General features: G+C 42.8%; 1 protein-coding gene and 1 long non-coding RNA gene across 3 annotated transcripts in view; one reads left to right on the top strand and one right to left on the bottom strand.

The window, feature by feature from the left end:
• The window catches only part of LPIN1 (lipin 1), an 80,811-nt gene that overhangs the window by 4,836 nt on the left and 62,610 nt on the right, over positions 1–13,365 (top strand). The window lies entirely within an intron of this gene.
• Positions 2,625–12,925, bottom strand: LOC133211382 (uncharacterized). Its single transcript, XR_009725193.1, has 3 exons — positions 12,849–12,925; positions 3,195–3,343; positions 2,625–3,092 (listed from the first exon to the last, which is right to left on the bottom strand). It is a non-coding gene; the product is annotated as an uncharacterized LOC133211382 (long non-coding RNA).

Raw genomic sequence — 13,365 nt, 5'->3', positions numbered from 1 at the left:
TCACTGGAGCTCCCAGAGCTATGTGGGGAGCTGACTGGAGATCAAGTCCTTTCGCATTTATTTAGAGCAGATTGCTGTAGGTCAGCAATCCTGTTTCTGGAGATCAGGTCTCAGAGAGTCTGCCCTGTCTATATATAGATTTGGAAGTTCAGCTTGGTCCATGAGGACAAGAGGCTGTGAAGGCAGTAAGTACTAGGCAAATAGTGTCAAGGCTATCAGCTGTTTTGCACCCCAGTTCCTGTCACCTACACTGCCTTTGTATGATAACCTTTCTTTGCATGATGAGTAATGCTTTGACAACATTTATCTTATGCTGCCACAAATACGAACAGTGTTAACTCTCTATTTCCAACTCTCCTACTCCTTGTAGTGGCCTATGACAGTTGAATCTCACCTGGAGCAGGAGTCTGCACCACGTCAAGGCCACAGCCTAAGGACTGGTCAGCCCAGGGGTGAGCTTCAGCAGCCATGACTGAGCAGCTACACTGAGATCTGGTCTGCAAGTGCAAAACACTCCTAAAAGTGGAGCACATAAGAAAAACCCAGTCCAAAAAGGCAGAAAGCACAAACATCTTCAAGAACTAAGGCTGCCTTAAAATTTGAGATTTTTGAAAGCAGTGATACATATTTGTTTCCTGACACCCACTTTCAGATATCTGCGTTAAAAAGTTCATCAAGCTGTTACCAGAGATGGGAAAAGTTAAAACCTTTTTCCCACTTAAAGTTCCCTGTCTGGGAGATAAGAAAAAGCTTCCTGAAAAGTGGCAGAAGTCTGGAGCTTACACAAGGAGCTTCTACTCCAAATCAACAAGCAGATGGGGGCTAGGCTGTCATCAGCTGAGCATTTCCCACTGCCACCACACAGGCCGTGGGTGCCATAATGGGATGTGCACAAAAAGAGACCATTGTGTTACCACCCCAGAATATGCATCCAATGGCACAACGAGCACAAGCTGTGCAAATCATTGGAGAAGAGCATTCATGGCAAAATAGTTCAGGAAATGCTGTCTTCTGCTTTGCTTGAAATTATATATATGGGGAAGAGTGTTTAGGAAATAAGAACAAATGGTCTTGTGGATATAATTGCTTTTACAGATCTAGAAATAATTAAGAAATTGCAAATAGCTGAATATGTTAAGGGCTAGAGATGGACGTGGAAGTTACTGCGGGAGCAGAAAGCAAAGCTGGCTTGCTTGTGAAATAACAGAGCAGCGAGAAATGCATGTTTAAGGCAAAGCCTTGTGTATGTCCATCCTGACAAGGCATGCTGCCTTACAGCTTAAGTCCTCATGCTCCCAGTTTAAATGCACTATACAATAGAACCGAAGCACATCCCACATGGGACTGGAAGTGAGGCAGGAAAAGTGACCCTACGATCATGCTCAGAATTAATTTTCTTCCTTTTGGTACCACCAACCTTGAGCTCTCTGTATGCCTTTGCCACTGGCTATCATTCCTGTATTGGGGTGGTTTCCCTACAAAGCTGACAGCAGAGTCGAGTCTCTGGTCAGCTTTTCAGAGCCTCCTTGCATCATGTCCTGTGGGAGCCTGAGACCCTGCTTTACTGGCAAGAAATTTATGTGCTTGTCCATAAACTTCATTTAAGTTTCAGAAATTTAGATCTGCGGAACTACCATGGCACTCAGGGGCAGGAGTCAAAAGCCTGTTTATCCCTCAGTAGTATAACTTAGAAGTTATAGCTCTTTAAATCTTCAGCAAGTGGCAAGTTGTGATTTTTATCTTTACAGTCTCTCAGGAAATTCATCATCAAAACCACAGACCACAGCACAAAAGAGCAATCATTTACCACAGCAGGCACTCTATTAAAGCCACTGTTACCAGGTAATAGACATGCCCATTCACAATAAATTCTCCATCCTCCCTTCAAAAAAGCCAAGCAGAAAATGCCTGATAGAGAGACTTACATGATTCCTGTATTTTCTTGCCCTCTCTTCCTTTTTTCAGTTTTGTCTTATGAAATTTGCAAAAGCCTTTCTGTGATCTTCGAATCATGGAATCACAGAATAATTAGGGTTGGAAAGGATCGTAAGATCGTCAAGTTCCACCTCCCCTGCCATGGGCAGGGACACCTCCCGCTAAACCATGTCACCCAAGGCTCTGTCCAACCTGGCCTTGAACACTGCCAGGGATGGAGCATTCACAACTTCCTTGGGCAACACATTCCAGTGCCTCTTGAAGTAATGCTGGTTTTGGGGCATCACTGCTGAAATGAACTGCTATAATGGATGAGCAAATTGTCCCCTACAGAGACAGGAAATGTAAGGGGCCAAGGGATTGCATGGCTGCTCCCAAGCAAGAGAGGCCAGGAAGCAGTCCTCTTTCATCAGAAATCACCCCCCTTTCAAGAGGTCCTGAGCAAACAAGAAAAAAACAGAGGTTGAACACTGGCAGCTGATCTAAAAAAAATCTTTTTTATTCAGACACACTCTCCCCCTAAAATCAATTTTATCAATCATCTAATGTTGACCCTTTGAAGGAGTAAGATGTTGCAGGGTTAGTCCAGAAAACAATGTGTGTACAAATGCTGCTTTTCTTTGCAGCTTTGAGCTAAGTTATAGATACCTGATCCATGGATCAGGTGAATAGTTTTAATATCTTCTTTCAAATGCAGATCCAGTAATGTGTCTGCATAGCCACAAAGACAGAAAATATGTTCTTTTTCATTCTAACCTAATCCCATAGTTGTTGTTTCAATTCATTGATTTATTAATGTTACTGTCTTTCAGGCCAAAATAGCCACATTGCAGAAGTCTGTAATATGAAAAAAAAATAGTGAGAATAGCTGTTTTATGAAGATAATTTGCTAGAATATCCTAAAATGAAATAAATATCTTTTCAGTGAATTTTCAAGAGCGAGTTGCAAGCCCCAGTTATTCCCCTTTCTGCTTTTGCAGTTGCATTGCCGCCAAAAGGCTTTTAAAGTGGAGGATTTCTAAACCAAAAGCGACCTCCAGTGGTCACACACGTTATTTATGGCTGATGCCTGGTATTTCTCTTCCTCTTGTTAGAAAGGAGGCAATGTGATAATTAGCAGCTTGCAGCAAGCATGGTCAATTAAACTGGATGTATCTCTTAAAAAAAAGAAAGAAAAGGTCAGTTAATCTGGATGCATCCTTTCATCCAGGTGTTTTGTATTCCTACTCACCAGTATGAAAGTTTTTCATTTACTTCACTTTTACATTGATGTTTCACATCTCAGGAGAGTTTTTTTCTGTATTCTGCAGAGGTATGCTGCGCCATTCTCTTTGCTCACCCTCTGCACGTAGTACAGCTTTGATGCTAACACCTTCCATATAGCAATCTGCTACAGGATGGAGGTGACCTTTTAAAAAGCAAATAATATGTCATCAAGCTTCTGAAGGTTAATTTTAACTTACACAAGCAATTACGAGTTCTGCATACTTTTACTAATAAAATCATTAATTTTCCCTTAAAAATTGGAAATCATGATGGGTTGATCTATCTTTTCCTAAGTATTTTAAGCTCTTGTGGACTCATGATTTTTTGGACACTTGACAGCAGAGAAATATGAGGCAGAGGTATAAGTCAGGGTGTTGTGGGATCTGCATCCCAGTGAATAGTCCAGAGACATGTCTAGAGTTCAGGGATCTCCTTTCATCATAAATGTCCGAGCATTTCCACTCTGCTTTTGCTGTGAGTTTTTTGAGTCAAACACATCTTCAGTGGTGTCCTGGTTTTGGCAGGGATACAGTTAGTTTTCTTCCTAGTATCTGGTATACAGTGCTGTGTTATTTTGGATGTAGGATGAGAATAACATTGATAACACACTGATGTTCTGGCTGTTGCTAAATAGTGTTTTTACTAAGAGAAGGGCTTTTCAGCTTCTCATGCCCTGCCAGCCAGAAAGCTAGGAGGGCACAGAAAACTGGGAGGCGATACAGCCAGAACAGCTGACCCCAGCTGACCCTGGGGATATTCCATACCACATGGTGTCATGCTATATATAGAACTGGGGGGGAAAGCTGGCTGAGGGCCACTGCTGAGGAACAAGCTGGGAATTGGTCAGTGAGTGGTGAGCAATTGCATTGTGCATCACTTCTTCTGTATATTCTAATAATTCTGTTATCATTATTTATTTCTTCATTTTCTGTCCTATTAAACTGTCTTTATCTCAACCCACCAGTTTTTGCACTTCTTCTCTTCCAATCCTCTCCCCCATCCCACTGAAGGGGGCAGAGTTAGCCAGTGAAACTGTGGGGCTTAGTTGCCAGCTGGGGTTAAATGACAGCAGTCTTTTTTGGAGCATGATGGGTTGAGCTAATGACAGACCAAATTTGTTATAAGCATTCATTACATTAGTTTAATAGTCGCTGCTCACAGTGTTGAGTTATTTGCTCTCAGAGCTGGCACCGCTTGTCCTCCTATTTGTATTGTGTACCACCACTTGCAGTATATGTTCACTGTTGTGCTGCTTACCGCCCATGGGAAACAGGCTAAGGCTATCATGTTGTACTTTGTAACACTGGCACTTATGATACAATAGAATTCATGGTCATGAAAGTAATCTGGTATTTGTACTCAGCACTGCCATCATTTCTGTACTTTGGGAACCATCTATTGGAAACTATTAATAATTATACCTTTCACCTTTTGGAGACCCGATCCATGGGGGAGACACCCCCTTTCATCTTCCCATTCTTCCAGGCTAATTACAATAGCTCTTTAGAATTCTGGATACCCTTGGGATGTTCAAACCAGTATGTTCCTATTGCTATGTCTTCTGAATGTGTTCCAGGTCTTGTTTAAGGTTAAACAACTATTTAAGAATATTACTCAGAGTTCTGCGCTGAGGTTGGATAGTTAGGAGTGGCAGGGTGTGTGGGGCAGTATGGGCAAGTACCAAGGCCAATGGGCACCTCTGGTGTTTTGGAACTTCACCCCTGAACAAATGCAGAATCCAGAAAAATAGTAAAATATTTGGAAGAAGTGTGCTGTCGTCCTGGGAATTCCAGAGAGGCACAAATCACTGCAATGGGCTGGGGCCTGGCTCATGTCTGACAAGCTCAGTCCAACACTAGTCAGCAGCCTCAAGGGGAAGAGGTGGTCTCTGGATCTGATGACAAAGTGACAGCTACTCAGATCCCTGTGATGGGTAGTGCAGCTGAACCAGAGATCCAACCCATGCCAGTATCAGTCACTTCTATGCACAAAAAGAAATATATACAATGATCAGCTTGTTTAGGAAGGGATGAAGAAGCAGGGGCATCATGAAAAGAGGAGGAGAAAGAGGCAGAAACCATAAAAGAGACAGTAATTACCCAATTCCTATCCATGAGTAAGCTGCAAGATATGCAGAGAGGCTTCAGCTGTCATCAGGCAAGCACATTGTCACTTGGCTGCTATGATGCTGGGATAATGGGGCCAGTAGCCTGGCATTAGAGAGTAAGGGAGCCAAGCAGCTGGGACTGCTCTTGGAAGGAAGCCCTGACAAAGGGTTTGAAAAGGGGCACAAGCCATCAGACTCTGGAGGTGACTCCAGTCAGGCATGAAGGAGAGGTATCCTTTAAAAAAAAAAGACTTTATACGTTACTCAGGCAAGTGGACCAACATAGACAGAGGTGTCCAGTACTTGAGGGATTTGTGATGACCCAGACAACAAGCAGTTATCCAAAGACCCAGACGAAATCAAGTTTACACAACCCATGTGGCAGACAGAGCACACATCGTTGTATGCTAACTCACTGGCACTGATGAGCTAGAAAGGTGGAGAGAAACAAATGGTGGATGAATTGGCTGGCCAATCTTGACAGTACATGTCTCTTTCTTCCTATGGGTTTGCAATTTGCCTCTGGAGAAACTGGTCCAACTCAAAGAGAATAGATCCTACTCACCACCTGTAAGGATTAGTACATCAGCTGTTAACAGCTCAACGGTTCTGCTCAAGAGAGAGGATACAGTGGGTATACACCACACACCACACTGAAGTTTCACCTCTTTGACCACAAAAAGGACATAAGGTAGCGGGATGGAAAAGCTACCTCAGCCCCTTGAGGTACGTGAAGTACATGAGTTGCAAGGAAAACCGATCACTTCTGTGATCAGGAAGAATGATTTCAAATGGGTCCCTGAGCAATGACAAGCCTTTGAAAAAATTAAAAGAAAGATAGCTCATGCAGTAGCCCTTGGACCATTTTGGGCAGAGCAGGATGTGAAAAATGTGCTCTACATCGCAGCTAGGGAGAACAGTCCTACCTGGAGCCTCTGGCAGAAAGTTCCAGGGGAAGCAAGAAACAACAGTATGAAAGCTCTCTTGAAGAACAACAGCTTCCTTAATTTGTATTAGCCTAATTTGAAACAAAGCAGATTAGACTTGAAACAGAGTTTTCCCAAAGGTATTTAAATGTCTTTATTTTTATATCTTCAGCTAAATTGGATTCACTGTCTGAGCCCTGGTATTTTTGGAAGGTCAGTGGAAATGCAACAGTCATTGCAACTGAGCTAATTTAAAGAAATACAGTAAAAAAGTTTGGGTATTCATAAATCCTTTCCCCTGGAAATTTTATGTTGGTGCAATAGAGACCAAAACTAAACCGTAAGTCAAGTAAGACTTGACTCTCAGCTAAGATTGAGAAATGAACTGTAGCACTTGGCCTAGTCAGTGCAGAGCTGGCCTGAGACAGGATGACAAAGCTATTTTCCCTTGTGCTGCTGGATGAGTTTCAATAGCCCAATGCAACTTTCTCAGTTGCTCCATCTGTTAAAAGGGGATTATGCTAATAACATCTTTTGTAATATACTTTGTGATTCATAGAGGCTATGCTGTGTGTAAGCCAGGTAATGCATTTAATAAACAGATAATAAACATAGTAATATTTCCCGCCTCCTATGTAAAAAGTAACATTACGTGAAGGGAGTTGAAATGATGGAAGAAGGAAGCTTGCTTTGTTTTTCATTTCAACTGCCCCTTCTGCTCCACTCCTCACCAGTATTACACTTGTAAAGAAGGAGCCCTTGAAGATGGCCACAGAACATTTCTGTATCAACACATTTGGATATTAACTGTGTCACTGAGCTTATGTGTTGCTCAAAATGACTATTCTCTTGTTCTTCCCACCACCCTCATTCCCCTCCTCCTTTCAAACCTACTGAAACTCCACTATTAAGTTGTGGATAGTCAGGCCCTAATAGTATAGCTGAGAATAAACAGTTTCCTGAAACTCTTATTTATGTGACTAGATCACTGATTTTTGTATTCTTTCTCCTCAAATTGCATAGCACAAATCTCAGTAGATCAGGAAATGGTTCAGAAAAGAAAGCTCTGTTCAGACCTGTGAAACACAAAGAAGATGGATAATTGAAAGGGAGTAACATTTTATCTTAGCATAACTCTGCCACAGACAAAAGGTAGTTTATTAATAGGGGTTTGGCAGACATACTGTACCAACACTTAAAGACTACAAGAAGAAAACCAAAGAAGGTGTCTAATTTCCTGTAGGCAGTATGTGCTTAATGGGTGACAGGTTAATGCAGCAGTAGAGGCAATGGTCAAGTGTCCTAACTATGTTATCTCAGTGGTTCTGGGCAGCTGGGTAGGAGAGGGCAGTTTCTCTGACGAATGAAGCACTATGAAAGAGTTCTGCACTAAGTATTAACCCAGTGCTTATTGCAGAACCCAGATATTTAGCTTTTGCATGGACTGGGCACTTTTTCTGTTGCCTGCAAGTAGTCATTAGCAGGACAGCCTGTGGTGATGGTGATGGAGCCAGGTTTCGGAGAAAGGACGGGAAGAGATGGCAAGAGTGGAGTTGGGGAGTAAGTGGTGACAGATCCAGAGGGACGGTGGCACTAGCTAAAGGGTAAAAGGTTGTCCTTTCACAGAACACCCATATAAGATGTTTGCAAGAGCTGGGCTGCATCCAGCTCAGCAATGTTTTCCCTTAGCTTTTGGCAGGAGCTGGAGGGAGCCTTCACCCTCAGCTAAGGAAGGCTGCCAAAGGCCAGAGGCATCAGCCTCTAGCCTTTCCTCACATGGCATCTGGTGAAGAAGCCTCAATCCCACCCAGCCTCTTCAGAGATTCCCACAGGTTCCCTGTGGCTCCAAACTCCTGCTTTCCCATGGACTGATTTTGTCTCCACCTACGTTGGTGGGAGCAAAATAGGATGTTGCAGGTTTATTACTACATTTGTGTTCAGTGGAAACACAGGGCTTATTTGAACCCACAGAGGGATTCATTTCTACAACCTAAAGACAAGAATCCTACCGGAGTAAATCCATCCTTGAAATCGTCTCTGCCTCTCTGCCACCTACAGAGGGAACTGTAAGCTCACTTAGGCTTTCTGCTGAGGTTTAGGAAGATGCCACTTGCTAGGAATCTGCACGACTTTTACACATGGTTCTGTAACTGTCTTGTGCCACTTCACAGCTATTGAAAAACGGTGGCCTTATTTGCTCGGTAACAGCAGTGGTTTTTTTTCTGCTTTGTAAAGGCCTTTGTAAATCCCCAGACAAGCATTCCTGAAACCAGGACATCAGGAGCGCTGCAGCAGACACACCTCCTGACCATGTGCTGACCTTGTAGTTGCTGGATGGCATGTTCCTCACCCTGCCACACACATCAAGCAAACTTCTCAACTCATTCTACGCTGCCTGCATTAATGACCTCCTATTCCTTATTATACTAATAAAGCTGGTGACAAGCATCAGGCAGTGAATGAATGATCAGACTTTTGAATGCTAATATTTGGAAATCCGTCACTTTTCTAAATTAGGGAGAGCTGCATAAGAGAGAGACCCCGGCACAACTTTTGTTTTGTCCCTGTCCCCTGTTTTGCATGTGGCAAAGTGGGTCACAGTTAAAGCTTCTATGCACTGCTGAAGGCCAGCAAACAGCAGTCTGAGAGTCTTGGTACACAGATGGATCATGCTCTAGCAATGCTATGCTTCTTGTTGATTAGAAAGGGAATCCAGACATAACCATCATCCAGATGTAATCATCTTTGTTATGGATGTCTAACATAAAAGGGGGAGACCCAGTATCTGAACCTACTTTAAAAAGGTGGCCTTGAAGACAGGAGGGCTATTCTCTGTCCTTAGTCAGATAGGTATATCTAGGCTGCATATAGGAGGGTTTATGTTAAACATCTTTGCATTATATACAAGGGTGACTCCAAATCTAATGCTATCTCACTAACACTAACAAACCAACACAGGCATCTTTTAACTCGGCTGATGCTACATAATGAAAACTGTGACCTGGGTGAAAAGGTGTTGCCACGTCAAGGAAAAGAAAAACAGGGACACCTATGTGCTTGCTCTCTGCAGGAATCTTCACATAGAATCACATTATGGGCATTTTATAATGAAAACATGTAAATATGTGGAAGCCTGCTACCATGGAAAGGTTCTCTCTTGTCACTTTTTGCTAACTTCCTCATCTGTGAAGTTAATTAAAAAATGGCGTCAGCCAGTCTTGACGTATCAGGTGTTCACTTTTCACAGAGCAGTAATCTTTCATCCAGCTGAATGCAGGATTGCCTTCAAAGTCCAGTGTACTCAATAAATGATTCACAAACTGGAACTTCAAATGTTCCTTTGATTTAGCTTCTGAGGAAATACAGCCCTGCGTAGGTAACAAACACCAGTCAGGATCCTCTAATGAGAGAGGTGGATCTCTGATGTCCTCAGCCATGTTGCTGGATACTGGGAGAGGTTTGTGGTGTGGGTCTTGATACCTGTTTCTCCATATCATTCTTAAACTACAAATTCAGAAAATAAAGTCCCAAAACATTCCTAGGGGCAGTTGGTTGTTGCTGTATCAATCCAGTGCTGCTTCACCACCAGCCTAGCAACAATGGCATCCTCAGGAGTGTAAAATAAACAACTGTAGTTAACCTGCTGTTGTATTCTTGGGTCAGCTGCTCCATGTGGAGCAATTGCTGATGACTTAAACTGCATGCTGTATAGTTGGGATCTGTAAAGCTTCATCCATAGCACTGCACTTACTGGAGAAAAACTATATGGCATTTAGCAAAAGAGAGTGATAGGTGGCAGGCTACTGAGCCTGGTTTAGGCAAAAAACAGGGAAGCAGGGGGAGAGGCATGAGACCTGTGAAAGTATGATGCTGTCACATGGTGGAAGAATTTCAAAGCCAGTGCAATTATTTTAGTATTAGTTAAAGCCCAGTTAAGGCCAAGGGATCATTAACATGTTTTAAAATATTTCTAAAGACTTTTAAAGCTTCCTATATAAACAATACTAAACTTACACTGCAGGAATAATATGTTCCTGACCCACTGCATTTTGAAACATTTCTGCCCAAGAATTTGAGGTAAAAAATTTCCCCTTGTTCTGCACATACTGTTTGTCTACTAGTCTGCAAAGCTGTAGCACATTCTGATCGTTTTTTGTGACCGCCTTCTTCCTAGAAACAGTCCTGAACAGTGTGTAGCGTTAGTGAGGAAAACAAATCACGTGCAATGAAAGGCACACTTAGTTTTCCCCTCCTCCTTATTTTCTGGCATCCTGGATAAAAGCCAGTAGGGAAGTGTTTCCAAAGTCTATTTATGAACTTGTGTTTACTTTTACACACACGTAGTCTTTACCACATGCAAGCCTTGTGTACTGACATTCAGAACCTTTGTGAACATTGAGAAATACAGTTTCATAACAGTGGGCTGAGGTCGATCCTGTTTTCCTTATTTTATATTTAAAAAAGAAACATAAGCAAAGGGAGGTAAGCTGGATTGTGCAGCAGAGCACAGAAAGCCCATGACAGTGCCAGCCACAATGGAAGTTCCCAAACTTCCTGACCCACCCCTCAGGTGTAGGATTGTTTTCCCTCTGCTGCTGCTTCCACTCCAGAAATCTGATCTTGGGACACAAGTTCTGTCCTCTCCATATTACAACCATACCCATGTTCCACAAAATGACCTTCACTTACTCCCGAAAAGGCTGTGGCTAGCAAATAAAAAAAATATGAAGACTACACATAAGGCAATGACATGTTTTTTCTGCAGTTAGTAACGCACATGTGAGGCTTCAAGATTTGATTTCATGAAAGGTCTGAAAGAACAGCAAGCCTACCTGTATTTCTTTTTCCCAGATGGACAGAGAACGTGGAAAAAATGTATAAATAAAATGTATATTTTAATTAAATGAACACTAACACAGGGTTATTATCACTCTTCCAAACCTGCCATGAAGCCATTTCTTAAAACCTGTTGTGCACATTACTCTGTTGGTACTCTTGCTGACTCTGGATGGTAACTTACATGTTAGCACTTAGATATCAGTACTGACTTGAAGCAACTTGCCTCTGTGGCAAAATTTAATCTCTGAATAAATTGTATTCTGATGGGAGGCTTACCACAAATCAATGAGCAGGGAGATGGGAAGCTGCAGCCTAAAATAGCTATGATACCCACAGGGAAGACCTCAAAGTAAAAGTCTACAAGCAAACAAAATGAGTAAACAGAAAGAATAAAGAAGCCCAGCTGATTTTGAAAGGTCAGCCTCAAATGCGACCACTACCTCCTACTTGCTGCTGTGACATTTATGCCATGCTACAGGGGCAGCTGCATTAGGCAAACAGACAAAGGGCTCAATTCACAACACAAAAATCTTGTACAGCTTTTCAGGGTACTCCATAAGGTTTTGTGCCCTTCCTCTTCCTAACCCTGCCCTTACTCCTGAAACTCATGCCCAGGTTTTCACAGAAAGTGAATGGGATCAAGGAATGCTCCTTTCCTAAAGATCCTGACAAGCTCTGTAAGGTATTTGTATGTGACCTATGTCAAAATTTACTAGCAAGTGAAAACACACACAGACTGTGCCTGGTGTTACTTAAAGAGCAGGCAGCAGCACAACAGTTATAGCAGCTTTTATTCCTGTGTACTTCTGGGTGCTGCAGAGCCTGGCAATCCAGTGTGTGTCAAAAACCCAGTTTCTCAAGCCTGTAAAGAAACCTGCTCCGGGTATAAGCTCTGCTGCAGTACCTGTTTGACCAGAGTATGTCTAAACTAAGCCAAGAGCTTCTAATAACTCCTGATTTCTTTTCTTCCTGAGGGTCCTCTGTGTACCTGGCTAAGCACATATGTGGTGTCTCAGAATGAGTATCAGGTCAGGCATCAGCTTGGTCTGTTCTCTCTCATGGTAACCCAAAAGTTTCCAGATTCTTCGTGGGTGCAAATCTCATATTCTCTTGGATCTAGCTCTGAACAGTTCTGCCTTGAGCATTAACAGTGAGGGTCTGGATAACCCAAAGCTTCCCACAAGGCTAAACCCAAGGTGCAAAATCATGTAGGGTGGAGATACCACAGTCGTGCACCTCCACTATTTGCCAGACTTCTACCCCTACCTTTGAGGAGGAGGCAGTCATTTTAACCTTACTTTGATGAAAGACACTTATGGGCTTCCTCAGTGGTCTGGAGGAGAGCTGCAGCTAGCAGCTCCCATTTCAAGGCCTGATGGTGAACCCATCCTGTGAAGGAGAGGGCTGACAGGCCTCAAGGTCCGGAAAGGCTGATGCCATGAGGGAGGGTGTGATGATCGGGTGATGTGGAAACATCACCTCATTAAACTGCTTTTGGTAGCCTAGGGCAGCTCCTGAGAGGCACATTCCCAGGTGCAGTGTTAACTGCAGTCATTAAATTATCCACCAAAAGCGAGCAGCAGGCGTGGCAGTGGGGCCATCACATCAGCCTATGGAGGCGGCTGTCAAACATGTTCCTTGAGCTGAATGGTTTGGTGGGCATGAGGAAAGGCTTTTATCAGCCATCAGTAGATGTGTCATCAGGTTTTAGATAAACAGCTGATAATTTTTGCTGTGAGTAACTAACCTGAGGTTAAGAAATGGGAGGAGCTCACCAGAAAGAATTTGGACCTGGTATAAGGCACCAGACTGGACAGGTGTATTTCAAAAGCCAACACTGGAGTCTTTTGTGTTAATCCAGAGCTGGGACACAGTGAGATGCTTGTCTAAGTAATTTAACTGCATGCAGCATTTCACCTCGAGTCCTTACTTTTACCTTTACTCAAACTCAGCTGTGGTTAGCAAACCACTGTGCCTGGGCTCTACTGAACATCACAGCAGTCCAAAAGTTCTCCCACTGCTTTGCAAAAAGATTGGAGCTCTAGGACAGAAATGCCATGGATTTATTGCAGAAATGCCATAACTTTTTTTTTTTTTTTTTTGTTTAAAGCTGGATTATTGTGAACTATTCAGCATTTATCTGGATTTAAAAATAATTTGGGAACTTCAGATAGTGCAAAATGGAACTGTTTTTTCAGCAGTGACAGGACAGGGAGAACATTGCACTCATGCTGCAGGAGCTGTCCTGGCTCCCACACTGTCCCTGAAGCAATTTCTGACAAGAGCTCTCTA

This window comes from Neopsephotus bourkii, unplaced genomic scaffold (assembly GCF_033783945.1).
Source record: "Neopsephotus bourkii isolate Nb327-2 ecotype Australia unplaced genomic scaffold, CSIRO-AGI_Nbou_v1 NB_595, whole genome shotgun sequence".
NCBI lineage: Eukaryota > Metazoa > Chordata > Aves > Psittaciformes > Psittacidae > Neopsephotus > Neopsephotus bourkii.
This window is presented reverse-complemented; position numbering and strand designations above follow the sequence as displayed.